This window comes from Periplaneta americana, chromosome 1, assembly GCF_040183065.1.
Source record: "Periplaneta americana isolate PAMFEO1 chromosome 1, P.americana_PAMFEO1_priV1, whole genome shotgun sequence".
NCBI lineage: Eukaryota > Metazoa > Arthropoda > Insecta > Blattodea > Blattidae > Periplaneta > Periplaneta americana.
This window is the reverse complement of record NC_091117.1, coordinates 122,045,513-122,064,539: the sequence shown is the minus strand read 5'-3', so window position 1 is coordinate 122,064,539 and position 19,027 is coordinate 122,045,513. Positions and strand designations below refer to the sequence as shown.

Sequence of the window (19,027 nt, the reverse complement as noted above, 5' to 3'; positions counted from 1 at the left end):
TGTTGGCCTGATGTTTACTAGTTGTAATGTGTTGTTGCACCAGGAACTTTTGTGTAGATGATACTGCACACTGACACAAATTACAAAATAATATTTTATTGTCAGTTGATAAACCATCTTCTTTAAATTCTGAAATGTAACTTGTTAGTTTTGATTTTAAATTGACTGAATGACGTACTTTTGGCATATTTACCGTCTTTATAGTATGATTTACAAAACTGAACCTATGTGTACTCTGACTGGCATTTAACTGTTGAGCTGCACAACTGAAGTCTGTTAAAAATTTTAAATTAAATTAATACAGTTTTGTAACTTACTTTCCCATTGTTGATAGGACTGCTAATTTTCAAATAACTCTGATGTTAAAGGGATTACTGAACATGTGTTTAAATCTCTATTGTTGAAATGTATTTTTAAAAGTTAATGGAATTTTGTTTTGTTTTATTGTTAAACCTAATATAATATGGACTGTTTTATATGAAATATGGAAAATATATGGAAATTAACGAAAATATGTACTAAACTCTAAAATATGGAAAAATATGGAAAATAAAAGTAGGATTTTTCAACCCTACACATTGTGAAACATAAAGATAATGCAAAATATAAATTATATTAGCTTTATAAGTAAATATGTATTTACATATAAATCCTTTCCCTGGTGATAAGAATATAAATTAATTTCAGCTTTTAATTGAAGCACGCTTTCACTGTTAATTGCACTATACTGAAAAACAGTACTCTATACAATTTGGTACAGTTAACTATATACGAAACAAATTTTTGCATGTTTGCACAACAATGGAACAAAACAAAATATACACTTTTATACAGATTAATATGCCGTTTGTCTTCTTCTCATTGCTATACAATTCAATTAACAAAATGAAACAACAGTACAAACATTGTTATTCAAATACAATTCTCTAATAATAGTACTTTTTCTTAAACATCAGAGATCCGCGGCGATTTTTGCAGTTTTCTGTTAGTAAGCAGCTATTTAATTCTCGGAGCTATTGTTTTAGTACCACCCAATCGCAAACATGCTTTCAAGTGTTCATCACTTAGTTGTTTCTGTTACGTGACTTTGTAAACTTCATTAAATAAAACAGTATTTCGCATATGTAGGTTGTCCCGAACATTCACAACGTTCTTGCAGCAAGATTGTACTGTTTAGGAAACCTTTCTCGTGGAAAACAAGTATAGAAATGGTTAATACTTTTTCTGTTTTGATACTTATCCTTTAGCTCAATATCGCTTTGTAAATCAAGTATTTCTAATTGTAGTTCAGCAGGAATATCCAGGACACTCACTGAAAAAGATATTGCAAATATCTTAAATTGTTGTTCACGTTCTCTAATATCCTCAAATCTACGTTCGAAACCTTCGCACAATTGTTGCATTATTTTTATATATTCTTTCATGTCCAAGGCTTCTAACAGGTTTCCCATGTATATCCATAAAGAAGGCAGTTTCATTTCTAAGTGCGAGAAAGCGTTCCAGAATTTTTCCTCGACTTAACCACCTTACCTCGGTATGGTAGAGTCAATCCCCATACTGTTAATACCATCAAGCAGTGCCCTGAACTCCCTGTTATTGAGTCCTTTAGACCTTATGAAATTAATTGTTCGCATAACAACATCCATTACATTGCTAAGGTTCATGTTTTTAGCACATCAATTTTCCTGGTGCAAAATGCAGTGCACCGGTGTCCCCAAGCGACCTCGATACGTTTCACCACTGATAGACTGCAGTGTACAAGTGTACTGCCCGCAGTGGAAGCCGTAAGCAGGCCTGTACGCCCTCTCGCGATCTTGACTCGACTTGGCGGAGCCTGTTCTAGATCCATGAATCACAGGTTAAAATCGGATCGAGGAGGTTGAAATTTTAAATTGCGCGTGAAAGGACTGTTGGTCACCCGACTTATATTATAGGCCAATAGTTACTTATTCACCAAGTTCCTTGTTTTATGGATAGATGCCTCTGCGCCAACATTTCTATTAACATTGTAGATATCCCTGCAGGATCTTTGTCCTCTCTTTTTACTTCCTCATTATGCAAAGTATAAGGAGAAAGAATTGTGATACTTAAAAAAATCGACTTTGCTATTTTCGCGTCAACACACGTTTTCTATAACACTGATACATAAAAAGTGGTTTTAGTTACACGCTCTGCCTATCCGCCGGTGTACAGTGATTTCTTCCAAAATTGTTGGAAGAATTTTGATCATATTCAGTATTTATGAGTCAATTTATTTGGGAATGATGCACATAAAATACAGAGTGTTAAAAAAAGTATCCAGTATTTTAAGAGGTGCTAGTATTCATTCCCAGACTGTTAACCGGGAACTGCTTGACAAGCCATCCTGCATAGTCAGGAGGCCCTTGCCCTTCACGGGATTTCGTGGCTAATTATTAAATTCTTAAGTATGTATCAAAACAAGAAAATAATGTCTAGTAAACATGGGTCCTACAACACATACTTTCTGAGCTCTGAACACTTGTTCATAGGAGGAGCTCAATGTGACGTCCATTCATGGCAATGCATTCCTCTTCGGCGTAAGGAATCACGCACTCTTTGAAATTTGCTTTAATACGTTAATAAGAAAGTCTGATAACGATTCCCAGTTAATCTCTGTGGTACCACGTATGGCCCTATTAATCTATAACCAAGAACGCCTGCCCGTAAGTTGATTGAGAATCGGTACTGATGCCTTCTTTCTTCAACTGCATGAGGATTTTCATCAGCCTACACATGCTGATTACGAAAATTCACAACACCACCTCTGCTGAACCCCGCTCATATCCGCAACCAGGCTTTTGTTTTCAGTATTCCTTCCGATGTATCATTATTCCATGCCAGGGATGTCAACTACGGTATGATTATCTGGTAGTCTGCTGTATTGTAGGGCAGAGATATGCACTGCCATGAATGGACGTCACATTGAGCACCTCCTATGAACAAGTGTTCAGATCTCAGAAAGTAATGTGTTGTAGGACCGATGTTTATTAGACATTATTTTCTTGTTTTGATGCATACTATCGCCTCCTAAAATATTGGATACTTTTTTTAACACCCTGTATAATAATTTCTACTAATAAACAATGTTATACAGATGACACATAGTTTTTAATTATAATTAGATTATATTGTGTACTTTCCGAAACAATTCAGTGTCCCAAACACACTCTCACATTAATTGTGATTTATATTCGATCTCCGATATAGTCCTCGACTACTCGCTGACTCATTTGAATCGTAAATCGTAGACACCCCACAATGTTCATTTAAGCAAATTTCTCGGGAGACACAAAAAAACTGATTAGGCCTATCTTCAAAAGTGTTTGGTATTCGGAAATTATTATTTTTTCATTAAAGCATAATAATAGGATGTAATGTTTGACATAAAATGAACTTGAATGTTTTTCTTTAGTATTTGCTGGAAAAAGTCTGAATTGCCTGGGCATGTGGAGTTTCTAAAATATGATGTAACAATCATTTTATTCCTTTAAAGCAATTCCTAGGTGAAGAAGGCAATTTCTTAGCTTCCAAACTATTTTAAATGTACAGTTAAGCCAAAAAGTTGAAAAAAGTACGCGAGCATACAAAAATGGAAGATTATATGAGTGATTATTTCAGCCCTCAAATTTCTTTAAGCCAATAAAAATAAGTTAAACAAAGGAAAGTAAACTAAGACAATTTTTTGTTCCTAAAAATCCCAATGTCCTATACTTGCGATCCTGCAATTCACTGTAACTTATTGCCGCTGTAAAATGTACACAACCATACGAGAAACTGAAATTGAGAAAAAATGTGACTTGTGATTTCTGTAATTCATTATTTATTTCAGAAAGTACACAGAAACTTGAAAATCATAAGGAATAGCTGTTCACAGAAGAACAGAAATAGAGAATAAAGGAAGAAAGAAAAGAAGAAAGAAAGAAGAAAAGAAAGAATAAAGAAATAACATGGAAAGACCAAAGAAAGAAGAAAAAAGAAAGAGAAAAGGGAAGAAGAAAATAAGGAGAACGAAGAAAGGAAAAGAAGAAAGAATATAGAAAGGCGGAAGAAGAAAATAAAGAAAAAAGGAGAAAAAAGAAAGAAGAAATAAAGAAAGAATGAAGGAAGAAAGAAAGAAGGAGGAAAGGAAGAAAGAAGAAAGAAATACAGAAAGAAGAATGATGAAAGAAAGAAATAAAGAAGGAAGAAAGAAAGAAGGAGAAAAGGAAGAAAGAAGAAAGAAATACAGAAAGAAGAATGATGAAAGAAAGAAATAAAGATGGAAGAAAGAAAGAAGGAGGAAAGGAAGAAAGAAGAAAGAGATACAGAAAGAAGAAATAAATAAATAAATAAAGAAAGAAAGAAAGAAAGGAGAAAAGAAAGAGAGAAGATATGAAGAATAAAGGAAGAAAGAAAGAAGGAAAGAAAGAAGAAAGAAAAAAGAAAGAGAAAAGAAAGGAAGAAGAAAACAAGGAGAATGAAGAAAGTAAAAGAAGGAAGGAAGAAGAAGAAAAGAAAGAAAAAGGAGTACAGAAAGAAGAATGATGAAAGAAAGAAGAAAGAATGATGAAAGAAAGAAGAAAGAAAAGAGAAAAGAAAGAAGAAAGAGAGAAGATATGAAGAATAAAGGAAGAAAGAAAGAAAGAAAGAAGAAAAGAAAAATAGAAAGAAAAAAGAAAGAAAGAAAGTTGGCCGGTAAATCTTTCCTGGAATACTTTCATTCTTCTAAATGCTGTAAATATAAGACACGGGATCTACGCTTTACTAGTCAGAAAATACCCCTGTACTAATTTCTGTTAGAGGTTCAATAAACACCAAAACCATAGTGCGGCCGGAAGGATTATCTCGAGTAAATCCATGACATTGCGAATCGAACCCGCGACATTCGGCATATAACGCAACGTGTTAACCGTGCGCTCTCTAAAACTTAAAGCATGTAAGAAATTTATGTCAGTACTATATATATTTATTTTAGAGACCTCCAACTGAATGTTAGTTAATACTAATTTCCACCCTAGAAGAAGAAATAAAGTTGAGTTGACCAAAATGACCAGGAGTTCCTTCATCAGACGAATGACACGTGACACACTTTTCTGAGTGCAAGACTTTGTACTTTAATATCAGCTGGCAGTTAATATCTCCCAGTTGTACATTTTATCTGAAGACGTATGATTTCTTTTCATTCAAGATTAAACTTTGAACAGGTTTCGCTAATTACGAAAAAATAAAATAAATAAACGAAGTTACTTGGAATAAATATATCGAGGCTATTGGAAATAGTTTTACCCAATAGTACTAATGTAATTACTGCCAAGTTTATTCCGGTTTTCGGCTCTCCAACCCGGATGGATCTCCATCTAGCTATGTCAATATTTAAACATGTTCTAGCTCGTATACGAACAACGAGTGTATGAACACGAAGTAAGACTCTTATGACGTAGTGTCGGCCTCCACTTAAGATAACACTCGTCATAATCAAGGACAAACATGAGTATCCTAAACTCATGGTCATAGTATCCTCGCAGCGTTGCAACTGAGACTAAAACGTTATCAATCATCAATGGTCTATGAATTTCTGTATTTTGCCTCGTCATAGTAGTCTGGTCATTGCAGCTCGAAGAGTTTTATACGAAATAGCGTACATATACTAATATTATTATCATTATCATCGCTGAAAATAAGACAGTTGAAGGGTTCAGAACCATAGTGGGCCTAGCGCCATTTGCTAAAACCGTAGAAAACAAGGGTTAAAATGAAGTTATTACAATAATTCAATGGAAACATATAGCAAGTAATATAAAGTATACACATTAAAACTAAATGATATGTCAATCTTCATTAAACTATGGTATTCACTTAACTTTAACCCTTGCTTCCTCCGTTTTTAATAAATGGCGCTTGGCCCACTATGGCTCTGAACACTTCAATTATGGCACTGTCACAATTTTATTTTGTGAAACCGCTTGATTCATTAAGAGGTACCCATAAGAATCGTCTCTTCTTTTTACTATGTACATTATTTATTATTTTCAATATGCAAGGAAGAATAACGAATTAAAAAAATTCGATGTTAATAACAGCATGTATTTTCTCATTAAATTTTTTACTCGTTTCGAAAGAAGTCAATTCTTTATTATGCTCAATAAACTGCATATCCAGAAAAATAAGGCGTCTTCACTTTAAGTAAACTGGGTAATGTTGATGACCAAAAATCGCATTTCATTGTATTTTTAAGGAGTTCAACATCTTATGTAGATTAAAAATATAGTTTATATTACATGATAATTTTTAGATCCTAAAATTGTCTTCTTAATATTCCAGTGCCCATCTAAATGCGAACTAATAAATTTTAAATTAAATTGTTTTTAGAAACATAATGTTCAGTTTTCTCATAAATAATTACAACTACACTCTTCGAAATTTGCACACATTATCTACAGTAAATACTGAAGAACATGTGGATAGGTTTTAATGAACATAATGCAATTATTAATGAAAATATGTTTAAATTAGTACCTATGTAAAAATCATAGTTTTATTGTTCATATATAGTAGATATTAGTTTTTTGTAGTAAAACTACTTTAATTAATAAACCAAACATTAACATTAAGATTAATAATAATAATAATAATAATAATAATAATAATAATAATAATAATAATCCGTGGTACTACAGCCCGTGAAGGGCCTAGGCCGACCAGCCGGCTACTAGCTTCACGCCCACATGCCGAAGTAGAGATGGACGGTCATTCAACCAGAATGAGGTATCGTGTGGTTAGCACGATGGTTCTCCCAGCCGTTATAGCTGGCTTTCGCAACCGAATTTCGTTACCTATCGTAGCTCCCCAAGTGCATCACGATGCTGGGTGGGTACCGGTCCCATATACTGGCCGAAATTTCATGAGAAAATGTCTTCCCCAAAAAGGACTCGAACCAGCGCGCATTCCGTAACGCGAGTCCTAAGCAGGATGCCTTAGACCACGACGCCACGGCGCGGGACGATTTATGATTATAGCTGTGAATAATGAGAGAATATGTGTACAACATTTTGTTTCTGAACCTTTGAAAATTTCTGAGAAAAAGGGACATTTGTGTGGCCAATTTTTAGTACTTTTTTTGACGTAGAATAGGTTTACGTTTCTTCCCGCACCGAGTATGGGCACTCATTCTGGGATTCATGGTAAAACAAAAAATGGCAAATTTTCAAATGCTTACTATAACAACACTATGAACCACAGCCTAATGCTAATGTTACTAGTTAGGCTACGACCAATGCAACTTGTGCGCCCACGCCCAATGACGCCACATCCCCCCACTAGGGCATGAGTAAGTGGAAGTTGCGTATAAAATTAGCCGTGCAGCAACGACTCTCTCAGTAATATCTCGGCATCCAGAGCAGCTACAGACCTGTGCGACCACTCGTTTGATTTGTAATCGCGAATTCTACAATATTAAATTGATAATAGATACGTTCGATATACATACTTTGAGTGAACCACAGTGAAAAATTGATTCAGTTGGGACTAATTTCATAATGTTGTTTCATATAAAGAGAAAATATCATCCCATTGAGTCGACCTGGTTGGCGAGTTGGTATAGTGCTGGCCTTCTATGCCCAAGGTTGCGGGTTCGATCCCGGGCCAGGTCGATGGCATTTAGGCCTAAGTGTGCTTAAATGCGACAGGCTCATGTCAGTAGATTTACTGGCATGTAAAAGAACTCCTGCGGGACAAAATTCCGGCACATCCGGCGACGCTGATATAACCTCTGCAGTTGCAAGCGTCGTTAAATAAAACATAACATTTCATCCCATTGATTTTATGAAACTTCCTATGTGACAGTACGCAACATAATTTTTCACGAGGAAGAAAAAATTAATTAAAAATCACTGGGCCTACATAAAAATACGAAGTAATTCGATATAAAACATTGTCGAATATGATGAACATAACTGGGTTCTTCCTACGTTTTCCTCAACCGTAAGGCGAATGTCATATAATCCCATGGCAAATCCTCTCTTGTCAAATACCATCGCGCTATCACCAATTCCATCGACACTAAATAACCTAGTAGTTTATGCAGTGTCGTTAAATAGCTGACTAAAAAACAGGTCTTAGGAAGTTTTCATTTCAGTGTAGGATCTATAAATATATAGTCAAATATTTTGCAGAAAATAAGCCTCTGATTTTAACATGGAATGTTTAAGTGAGCACAAATTCGGGAAAAACAGTCTGTTACCATTTCTGTAATATTCTACTCGCTTCTTGCTCCTTAGCGGAAGAGCGCCGATGCAATCCACAACATATTGCTGCTCCTTAGCGGCAGCGGGCCGATGCAACCCACAACATATTATTTTTGGAAGAGTAAATTAAATTTGAATATCATAGCAAATGTATTGCATTATATTATACGAATGCTACATTTATTCCCTTGCACTGGTTATGATATTCATTTACTTTTAAGTTCTATGATTTACGATTATTGCTAAGATGTCTCTTATCAAGCGGTGATCTAAGATTATTTGAAATAATGTAACGACCACCATTTTAACGTCCACGCAATTATAGCGGTAGGGTCCCCTGCCGTACTTTTGTTCGTTTCCGTAACGAGTAACTAACGTTACTTCAATTTAGAACGTGTATTTCCCGTAAGTTTGTAGTCGTAAAATTTTTGTTTGGAGATGATTTCGATTGAAATAAAGAAAAATTAATTAGAAACAATTTTAAGTAAGTTGTAGTTTATGTTAATTGTACAAATTAATACTCATTATAGTAAAAATTACCATCAGCCATGTTCATTATTCCCGGATCAATTAACTCGTAGATACTGACTATGTACAAAACCCATTAAATGGTTAATAAAAATAACTATCAAAATAAATACAAGGCATATAAAAACCGCTTTTCCCGTATCAGTATTGCTGGAAATTTATTTATTTTTGTTTTCGCAGTACTTTTTCTTCATAGGCCTACTTCATGTAATCAGGGAGTAAAAATATGATTAATTTAAGAAATGTCGGAAATTTGGGGCTTTTTATAATATGGAGACCCAGATTTTAAGTGAACTATCGCTAAATCACTGTTCACCATTATCATCGTCAAGAAAATAACCAGTGCTCCATTGTGGTCTCAATGGATTCATGCCATCGTTTCAAAGATCACTTTTCGAAAGGTCAATAGTTCATCATTTCTTTTGATCATCTGACGTCAGGCAGTCTGTCGATGTGGTTTCAAGACCGCTGTCTACTTTCGTTGATAATAACAGTAACGGATATACCCATAGTAGGTTACATAAAGTTCTTATGTAATAATTAATAGCTTCAGTTAATCTTAATTGTGTACGAATGATTCTAGTCTTAATTCTCTGCTCGTTCTGCTTTTGGATGGCCCAAGTCTCACTAACGTGCAGCAAAGATTATGGTACAAAACATATTGCCTAAAATACATCTGAGTGGCCACAGATTTACTGTACTTTTGTATCCCACATTTTGTTACATATTTATTATTATTATTATTATTATTATTATTATTATTATTATTATTATTATTATTATTACAAACTTCCAATTACTTCGGTACATTCAAATAATTTCAAGTGTTGAGATAATGGAACCAGACATAGCCTACTTTAATGCATAATCCAATAAACACGTATAATAGCTTTGCTTCTAGTAAATGCATAGTGATAGATTTTCCTCATTCCCCATGGCAAAGTAGCTGCAAACAAAATAAAAATTACGTATTGCATAGGCTATATATATAGGGTATTAGGGGGTGTAAGTGCCGTCCTTTTCACAGTCGTCGGGAACGATCTACAGGATCAAAAAATGTCCATACAACATTAGGTAAAAACTTGATAGTTTCCCCAGAAAAAATATTTGTTCTCTTATTTTATTTGCGTTATACTGCTTATATCGTTAGTAAATTTACGAAAACAATTACATCAGTAGGTATATCTAGCAAAGAGTTAATATTAGTTTAAATACATATTTGTGTGTTCTATTATGTTTTCGTGAAATTAAATAAAATTGCATGCTTAAATTTGTTAATATTCTGGCGTGAGAGACGTGGCAACGTGTTCAGCAGGCAGTACCCTGCACAGACGTAAGTACAGTTCAAGCTCCCTGTCCATATGTCTACTGCCGAGCGGCTGACAGTTCGGTACCAGGTATTCGATAAAGAACTTACAATGTCATTCATAGTTTAGGAATATCATTTGTTATTAATTTATGGAGAAAGTCGTCGTAATTCAAGTGAGGCAAGAAGATATACCGTCAATGTTTTCCGCAATGAAGGTTACCTAATCGGCGAACTTTTGTAGCGGTTTCTCAACGATTATTACAAACTAGGAGTCTCTTACCTCGTTTCGAAAACCACAGAAACACAAATTTCTTTAAAAATGGTACTGCTTTATGGAAGCGGGAGAGATTAAAATGTTGCATTTAAAAAAAGTTCGTGTGATTTTGTGCAGCAAACCATTATTATTTATTTTTAGACTATAATAAAAAATGGACCAATATTCCCAATATTGTTAAATAAAATGAAAATTTACCATAAAGTTCTATTAATGAGATTGAAACTTTAGTCGACCTGGTTGGCAAGTTGGTATAGCACTGGCCTTCTATGCCCAAGGTTGCGGGTTCGATCCCGGGCCAGGTCGATGGCATTTAAGTGTGCTTAAATGCGACAGGCTCATGTCAGTAGATTTACTGGCATGTAAAAGAACTCCTGCGGGACAAAATTCCGGCACATCCGGCGACGCTGATATAACCTCTGCAGTTGCGAGCGTCGTTAAATAAAACATAACATTTGAAAGTTTATATTTGCTCTTCGTTTTATGTAAACAACTATCCGCTCCTGCATTAGAACAAAACATCTGTTTTGTACCGGTATGTCTGTATCCGCTTGAGCTGTACCGTGTACTTGTAAGCTCCCTCCTTCCCATTCAGCAACGTTGCCAAACGCCTAATATTGTAAACTTTAATAATTAGTTAAATATTGCAATTATTTTTTCTTCCTCATCAATTAAAATATATAATATATAATTTTTTGCTGTTATTTATACCCGCTTCAACATCTCTGGCCGTATCGCGAGTTAATCTTATGAATATGATTTTGGTGACGAATGAAGCCGGTGATATTCAGGGATGTTGAGGCCCGAATTTCTTGGCATTTTCCTTATGGTTGAGGAAAAACCCTGAAAAACCTCAATGAGGAAATTCAACCAGACCGGGAATCGAACCCGGGCCCTCTGCGTAAGAGACCAGCATGCTGATCCCTACACCACAGAGGTAGTCGTATTACATATATTGTTTATATTAAATGTGTACGAGTAACCTACATAGAATATATATGATTTTATTTTCATAAGTGGTTTGTTTTTTTTTTTTTTTTCATTACCTGGTCATTCAGTGCTATAAAATTACTACACATTTTATCGGTGTTGCGATTCGATAAGATTTTAAAGCTTTTTATGCGAAATAGACATAATTTTATTATTGTTTCATCGACCCAGTTATTCGTACTACTTATTTATGATTAGAGTTACTTATCAATAAATTAACGGAACTCATAACTGGTTATATCCAATTAGAAGGAGTTCAGCTGTTATCTGAACTCTTGTCTTTACTATTATACAGAGCCATACATTAACCTCGACCTGTTGGCGATGAGTATGAACTGGTATCTTGCGTTTTACACACAGAAACCGGATCGCAATGAACACCTTCACTTATTGAGCCTTAGTTATCGCTGGGTGGTACACCTGGTGACTTGAGCAACGCTCAACGTTAATCAGATTTTTAAACTAAACTGATAGACTACTTGCGAAAGAGGTCTCATTATCTTCCTTATTGAAACTCGTAACTATTACTATTTTCCCAAGCAAGTGTACAGTATTTTGGTGGATAACTACGACAGTGCTGTTCGCGTAGCAACTCTTGTAATGCGGTGCTAACTTTGGTTGAAAGCAGCGATTCTGCTATCTTATTACTTACCTATTCGAAAGCACAACTTGCCGCAACCTTCAAAACGGCATACCGACTGCTGACTGCCTCGGACAAGTATTTCCCCAACCGACACTAACGATGTTATTTATTGTCCTGAAGGTGAAAGTCGAGCACTAGCGTCGTCCAGCTGAGAGACCTTTTACGCACTAGCTGTCTGCACTAAGTGTTCGCTGAGTATCCAGGTTAGGAGCAGACAATCCCCGCTCTTACCTAGACCAGCTATCTCCTTTCGCATCGCCTGCGATCAGGGAGTGCTATGGAATGATGACGGAATGGAGATCGGGCGGGTTAATGTTGATGTTTAACGTGGGAAAATGGGAGAACCCCGAGAAAAACTCCCTACTGTGACCTTGTCCGCCACACGTGTCTTTACGGATTCAACTGATAAGTCCCAGGCCTCACAAGGATTCGAACACGGACAGCCAGCTTGACAAATCCACTCGCTTTGACCAATATTTGCCGAATTTAGTACACTTAGCCTTCACAACTAGGAAGAAAAATAGGCTACATTAAAATATTAATAAATCACCCCCTTCCATGGTTTCAACTAGCTTTCATTTTAAAAGCTGTAGCCTAATATTTGGTTCTAGGATAGGATCGATATTCATTTATAACTTAGTTTTCTGTCCAAGGGCAGGTCTTTTACTGCAAACTCAGCATTCTCAAATCTTTCCTTTTTTCCGCCTTCCTCTTTGTCTCGGCATACGTTCCTTATATAATATCTTAACTCTGGCAATACTAAGGTATTTTAAATACCATGCAGTACCCGAAGGGGATATTTTGTGACCACTACATAAATGTTTAATAAATTGTGAACAATTCTTTTACATTTGTAATCAGAAAATAGTATGTACTGTAATAAAAGAGAAAAATTGAAATGTCATATATTTTCGAACAATTACTTCAACATAACAGTCTGTAAAATATTGTCCAACACTTTCTTCACACCCTTCCTCACATATTGAACAGACCCAGTTTTACTAAAAAAAATATTTAATTTTGAACAGTTTTTTAAACATTTTTAATCAGCAATTGTACATTTTCGAAGGATTATTTCAACAAGGGAGCATATTTTTTTGTACACTTGGACATATTTTCGCATTTTAATAAAACTATCAGTCGTCTTCCTCACAAGTATTAGGCCGAGTGGCCTGTTACGGTCTCAAACTAGAATTTTCAATCCATCTCTTCATCGGACGACCTAGAGATCTTTTGCCATGCGGATGATAATGAAACAGTGCTTTTGGAATTCTGATCGATAAACACGATTAAACAATAACACAATAAGATAAAAGGATTCATAACTGACAATGACTAAAATTGTCATATTTTTAATATATCAATTACATATTTAAAATATAAATTTTGTAGAAGGTGGGCACAAAGTAACCTCCCCTCCCCTTGTTGATATTGCTAGGATTAATGTTGTATATCATCTGATATCTTCTTCTGCTCCGAACTTTTCTCCCGTTCACCATTCCTTCCAGTGCAGCGTTCGATAAAGAGGATTCTGTTTGTTCTCCGATACGAAAAAGAAAGAAAATTTTAACTCACCATGACACCCATGGCGTGACTTCTAAGGAGAGGAGGAAAATCTGAAATCCTCTAATCGAAGTACAATTTTATATCCTGCTTCTTTCGATTATTTGTTTAAACATTTGAAATTGTTTTTATCTTTCGTTTGTTTCACGAGATATACAGTACCTGTGAGATTGTTGCCTTCGTCTGACAGAAAATTGTCAGTGAAGTGCGTTGTGTGAAAATATTCATGGTGGAAAAAAAAATTGTTATTCTTATTGCGTTGCAAAATTATACTTTCTTAAGGTACGGTCACACGTCGCTACTTTTGCTGCGCAACTTTTGTACTGCAGCTGCAAAAGTTGCGTGTCGTGTTCACACGTAAGCTAAAAGTAGCGCGCTGCACGCTACTTTTCATGCTGCGCAACCCGAGTGCAGCAAAAGTTGCAACTGGAGGTTGCGAGTCTGTTCACACACAAGGCGCTACTTTTGCAGCCGCAGTCATGCTGCAGGTTTCCATCTCCGTGTTGATTTCATTTTGTGGTTATGTTCGCATTATTAATAAACTCATGCGAAAGCTTACTTATCAATTATTTGCTTTTCTGTCCTAACTAGTATTCAGAAATTGGCAATATTTTTACTATAAAGCTTTTAAAAACACCTATATACTTAAATGATAACCAACAGTATATTCACGTAATCAATGGGAGATATTAATAATGTTGAGTTGTTAGTTATCACTCGACAATTCCGAGTTCTAACTCGCATGTGTATTAATAAACATACTTATCTCTCAATCAGTCTGTCACTGACCTTTGATCCTTGAGTAACAACTCTCGATGACGCAACAGACGAGAGACAATTCACTATTCTATATTAATAAACGTTACTACTCACTCATATAATTGAGTTTATACTATCAACTTTCTGAGTTAACTAAATAGGTGACTCAAAGCGGTTGAGTGAAGTTAAAAAATCGTAATGACGAGGTATATGATCGTTGTATAACGCAGAAGAAAAGGTATAAACATCGCAGAGAAGCTTGTAAACATAGTTACAAAGATTTGTACAAATTTAAGAAGGAGAACGTACAGTGACTAGCGCGGAATTTCTTGCAAGATTCAAATGGGAGAAGAGGAACAGCTCTCGATAATGAACTGAAAATGAGAATTTTCTTATGTGGGCGATCCAGTTTTTCAAATGGGCGTTCCAGAGGATATGGATATTTCCCATGGTACCGTGTCACTTTTAATTACATTGTATTCCATAGATCTTGTGTTAGCATTAAAGCTTCAAGATACGAAACAAGAGTTAAACAATGTTTTGGTGAGATGAAATGAGGCCGAGGATTCGCTATAGATTACTTGGCATTTGCCTTACGTTTGGGAAAACCTCGGAAAAAAAAATCAACCAGGTAGTCAGTCCAAGGAAAAATCTAACCCAAGCCCGAGTGCAGCTCCTGATCAGCAGCTAGCGAGTCTGCCGACTAACGTAAGTTACCCTGGAGTAGGTTATTTTACGACGCTGTATCAACATCTCACGTTATTTAGCGTCTGAATGAGATGAAGGTGATAATGCCAGTGAAATGAGTCCGGGGTCCAGCATCTAATGTTACCCAGCTTTTTGTTCAAATGGGGTTGAGGAAAAACCTCGGAAAACCCTCAACCAGGTAACTTACTCCGACCGAGATTAGAACCCGGGCCACCTGGTTTCGCGGCCAGACGTGCTAGCCATTACTCCACAGGTGTGGACTCAGTGAAAGAGTGTAGACCTACTCACAATGTACAGTAAAAATTTCTAAATTTTGAAATATCTTTTTACATGATGTCCTTCTATGTACCCCAGTCATTATCCTTATAGCTTTCTTTTATAAAACAAATTCTAACTACTGGGAAGTTGCAGATTCTTTGAAATTAAAAGCATTTAATTGCGTTCAATTTTCAACAACTGCCCAAGAGTTACAGAATGCAAAAAGGAAGTATTCATTTCCTGACGCCATTGAAGCTGTGAATTATAACAATATTTTTATTTTAAAAAATGAACATGCCGATGAGTATTTTAGCAAAACAAAAAGGTGTTGCGAGCCTTAATGTACGAGCTAGTCTACCTGCAATGTCAAGGAAGAATTCACAAGCGTGGATAATTATTTCTATATTAGGCCTATATGGAGAAATTCGGATGTTTCTAGAGTAATGATTGGCAATAATGCCAATGCACTTCTTCTAGGTGATATGGATTATGGAATTCTGTGGTTCCAAGGCAAAACATGATACTTAAATTTTTGTTGAAAATGAGATTTTGCGATATGGTGTGCATCCTGCTGGCATCTTTATTGCGGCAAAAGATAACATGTATATCTCTATTATTTTTTTGTCTAATCCATTGTTATGAAACAGGATTCCTACGATTTTTCAAATTATATCTGTACATGCTCGCTCTTGAAAAGTGAAAGAAATGACATAGAGGCCTAACACATTTTGCCTTGGAGCCACAGAATTGCTCCTTGGCTTATTACTTTACCATCACTCCACAGCAAAGAGCCTACCATAAATATATACCGGTAACGAAAGAACGTGCGATTTTAGAGAAGTTTCGGCCAAGTGAAGCAACAATTTCCAATTCTCCGAAGCAAAATAAGAGTTACAATGGAAAATGTCTTTGATCATATTGTGCTGCGTTATATCGCACGATGTAACTAAACACCTATTTGAAGATTATGGAGTTTCATTACTGTAGGACGAAGTGGAGGAAGATAGAGTAGAATTACCGAACAAGTTGTATGTATCACTCAGACGAGTCATTAGAAATTAAATACTAATAATACACAGAGTACACATATATGTAAGTTTATCACCACATATTCTTACACATTCATAAGATTTTTTTTTTTTTTTTTTGTGCTTCAGTGAATATCATGTTACAAATTCCTTTGCATTTGTCTTCAAGTCTTCAATGACAGGAAAATACTTCCTACTTCTCATTTCCAGTAACTGATTTAGTGAATAATATGTGGTGTTGTGTCAAAATATTAACAAATGAAGTTTGAAACTGCACACTTTCCTCCTCTATGATCGAAACAAAAGTATATTTACAAACCCAATGTGACGAAGACTTGCCTCTGCAAGGAGCTCTAGTCTAAACATTGATAACTTACACAGATATGTCTAGGCGATAAAATGTGAGTAACAACTCAGAGTCACGAGTGAGATATGTCCAGGAAGGGAAAATATTTATTAATATGAAATTCAGACTAATCAGTCACTCGACCCTTTACCACTCACTGAGTTGTCCGATACATCTCACTCACTCTCAAGCAGTTTTATTAATATCTGCCAATGTTGGCAACCCTCCTGTTTGAAACTACGCTACAGAAAATTAAAAAAGTGAATTATATCGTCAGCAAATATGCTCAGACTGTGTTGTGCATTTAATAACTGTTACAAATAATTTATTTTCATCACATCTAGCATTAAAATACATTCAAATAATAAAAGTATCATTGGCACATTTGGGTGGCAACACTGGTCGCAACCGCAGCAAAAGTTTCAACAAAACCGATATAAAAAATGCTGCGGCTGCAACCCTGAGAACCCTGTTCACACGTCGCTACTTTTAAGCTGCGCGCAGCATGGAAAAGTAGCGAGCAGCAGGTTCGGCAGCCGCTACTTTTCGGGTTGCACCGTTGTTCACACGTCGCAGTACGAGAGTTGCGCAGTTTTTGTACTGCATCGCTGCAAAACTAGCGACGTGTGACCGTACCTTTAGTGAGTGGCCGTGGTCATCCAAGGACTTAACAGAAATAATTATTAATTAGTGTTTCATGATATGAAAGACGCGTGTCTATACTCCATAAACGGCGTTGGTACAATCAACAAAGCATCAAGATGAGAAATAGTAAATGAAGACAGTGTAAGCATTATGATGTACCTAGATCCAATAAAATGATAAATGTAGTCATTGTCAAGCATTTCATTTTAAAGGGCTGATCGTGAATGAGTATTTTAATTCATGCTGCCATATATTATACGTACATATTATATTATATTATATATATATATATATATATATATATATATATATATATATTGTGAGTTTATTTCCACTCAACAATAGGATTTTATTCTTCCAACAATAATTCCTTTCTACAATTCGCCTTAAACGCTCTCGTCAACAATTGGATTTTCACTCAACACAATATTCGTTATAGCACTCCAATGACGACAATGACAGTTTACTTGGACTAGTACGAACAACAATGAACTGTTAATCTTAACTAATATTTACAAAGCACTATTTACAAATCAGAACTATCAGTTCTCAGTTCACAGTTCTTCTATCTCAATCACTCGAGTTCACAGTATCTCGAACCACAGACCTTCAGAGACAGTTCACTGTACTCGAACTCAGGTCCCTCCAACTGCGGTCCACTGCACTCGAACTCAGGCCTTCGGATGCTGATACAGTTGCGGACGCACACTCGAGTCGAACTCCGGTACACAAGACTGGCTTGCTTGCTCTGGCTTTCTCACTGACTGGCTGACTGATCAACTGAAAACTGCTGTCGTTCCTTCGCGTCCTTAATTTATAACCACAGCGACGTAGCCTCGAAAGTTCCACGCGTCTCTAGAGATGGCACTCCAGAAAAATCCAGAGCCCTCTCCTCTCTACCAGCACCAGATGCGCGCGCACTCTCTCTCCACTCTCTCGCCGCGTTGGCCCTTTCCCCTCTCCGCCGCGCGCCATCCCAAAGTGCTCCGCGCGATCTTCTCTCTTGCGGGACGCTGGTCGTGAGTTCGAATCTCACGTCGCTGTCACAATATCAAGACTATATGAAAAAGTAATAGAAAGCGTGGTTCATGATGATTGAAAGAATCAACGGATGTAAAAAATCGAAATTGTTCCTACATCACATCAGGGACAGTTTCACAATCATGAAGGACAGGGTTGCAGAACTGGGGAAGAAAGGGGTGGAAGCATGGGGAAAGTTTGTTCCCCCTATATAACGTCTTTGATTCCCCCGTCCAGAAGGCCGGAGCCTTCAATGACGCACACTGAATACATATTTCTTCTCATCCTACCCTACAATGACGCGAGGGTTGAAGGAAAGGGATGAGTTACGTGTTCCGGCTTATGACGTCTGCCTCAATTGTAGCACAGTTTTGCATCCCTGATGAAGGATATTATACTACAAGTAAAACTGTTGTTTATATTAGTCTAATATTATTTAGGATCAACCGACAGCTTTTCCACTGTAGAACACATTTGCTTCCTAAGCTTAACGTAACAACACATTCAGGGTGCATTTTCTTATTATTATTTCATTATAATAAAATTATTATTATTATTATTATTATTATTATTATTATTATTATTATTATTATTATTACATTTGCCAAAATCAACAAGTTATAAGCTACTAGTATAAATAAAACAATGGCAACAGAGATAACATTGCTACAGACAGAGACGATGTAAGAAGATAAAATCAGACATACAGAAAT

General features: G+C 36.0%; 1 protein-coding gene across 7 annotated transcripts in view; it reads right to left on the bottom strand.

Moving 5' to 3' along the window:
• Positions 1 to 19,027, bottom strand: part of LOC138700201 (organic cation transporter protein-like) — a 117,934-nt gene that overhangs the window by 52,752 nt on the left and 46,155 nt on the right. Inside the window, exon 1 of one of the 7 annotated variants that reach the window (XM_069826662.1) lies at positions 11,997 to 12,151. The exons of the other annotated variants lie outside the window; for them this stretch is intronic. The gene's annotated coding sequence lies outside the window, so the exon portion shown is untranslated. Of the gene's footprint in view, positions 1 to 11,996; positions 12,152 to 19,027 lie in introns of those variants that run through there. 7 annotated transcript variants of the gene reach the window in all.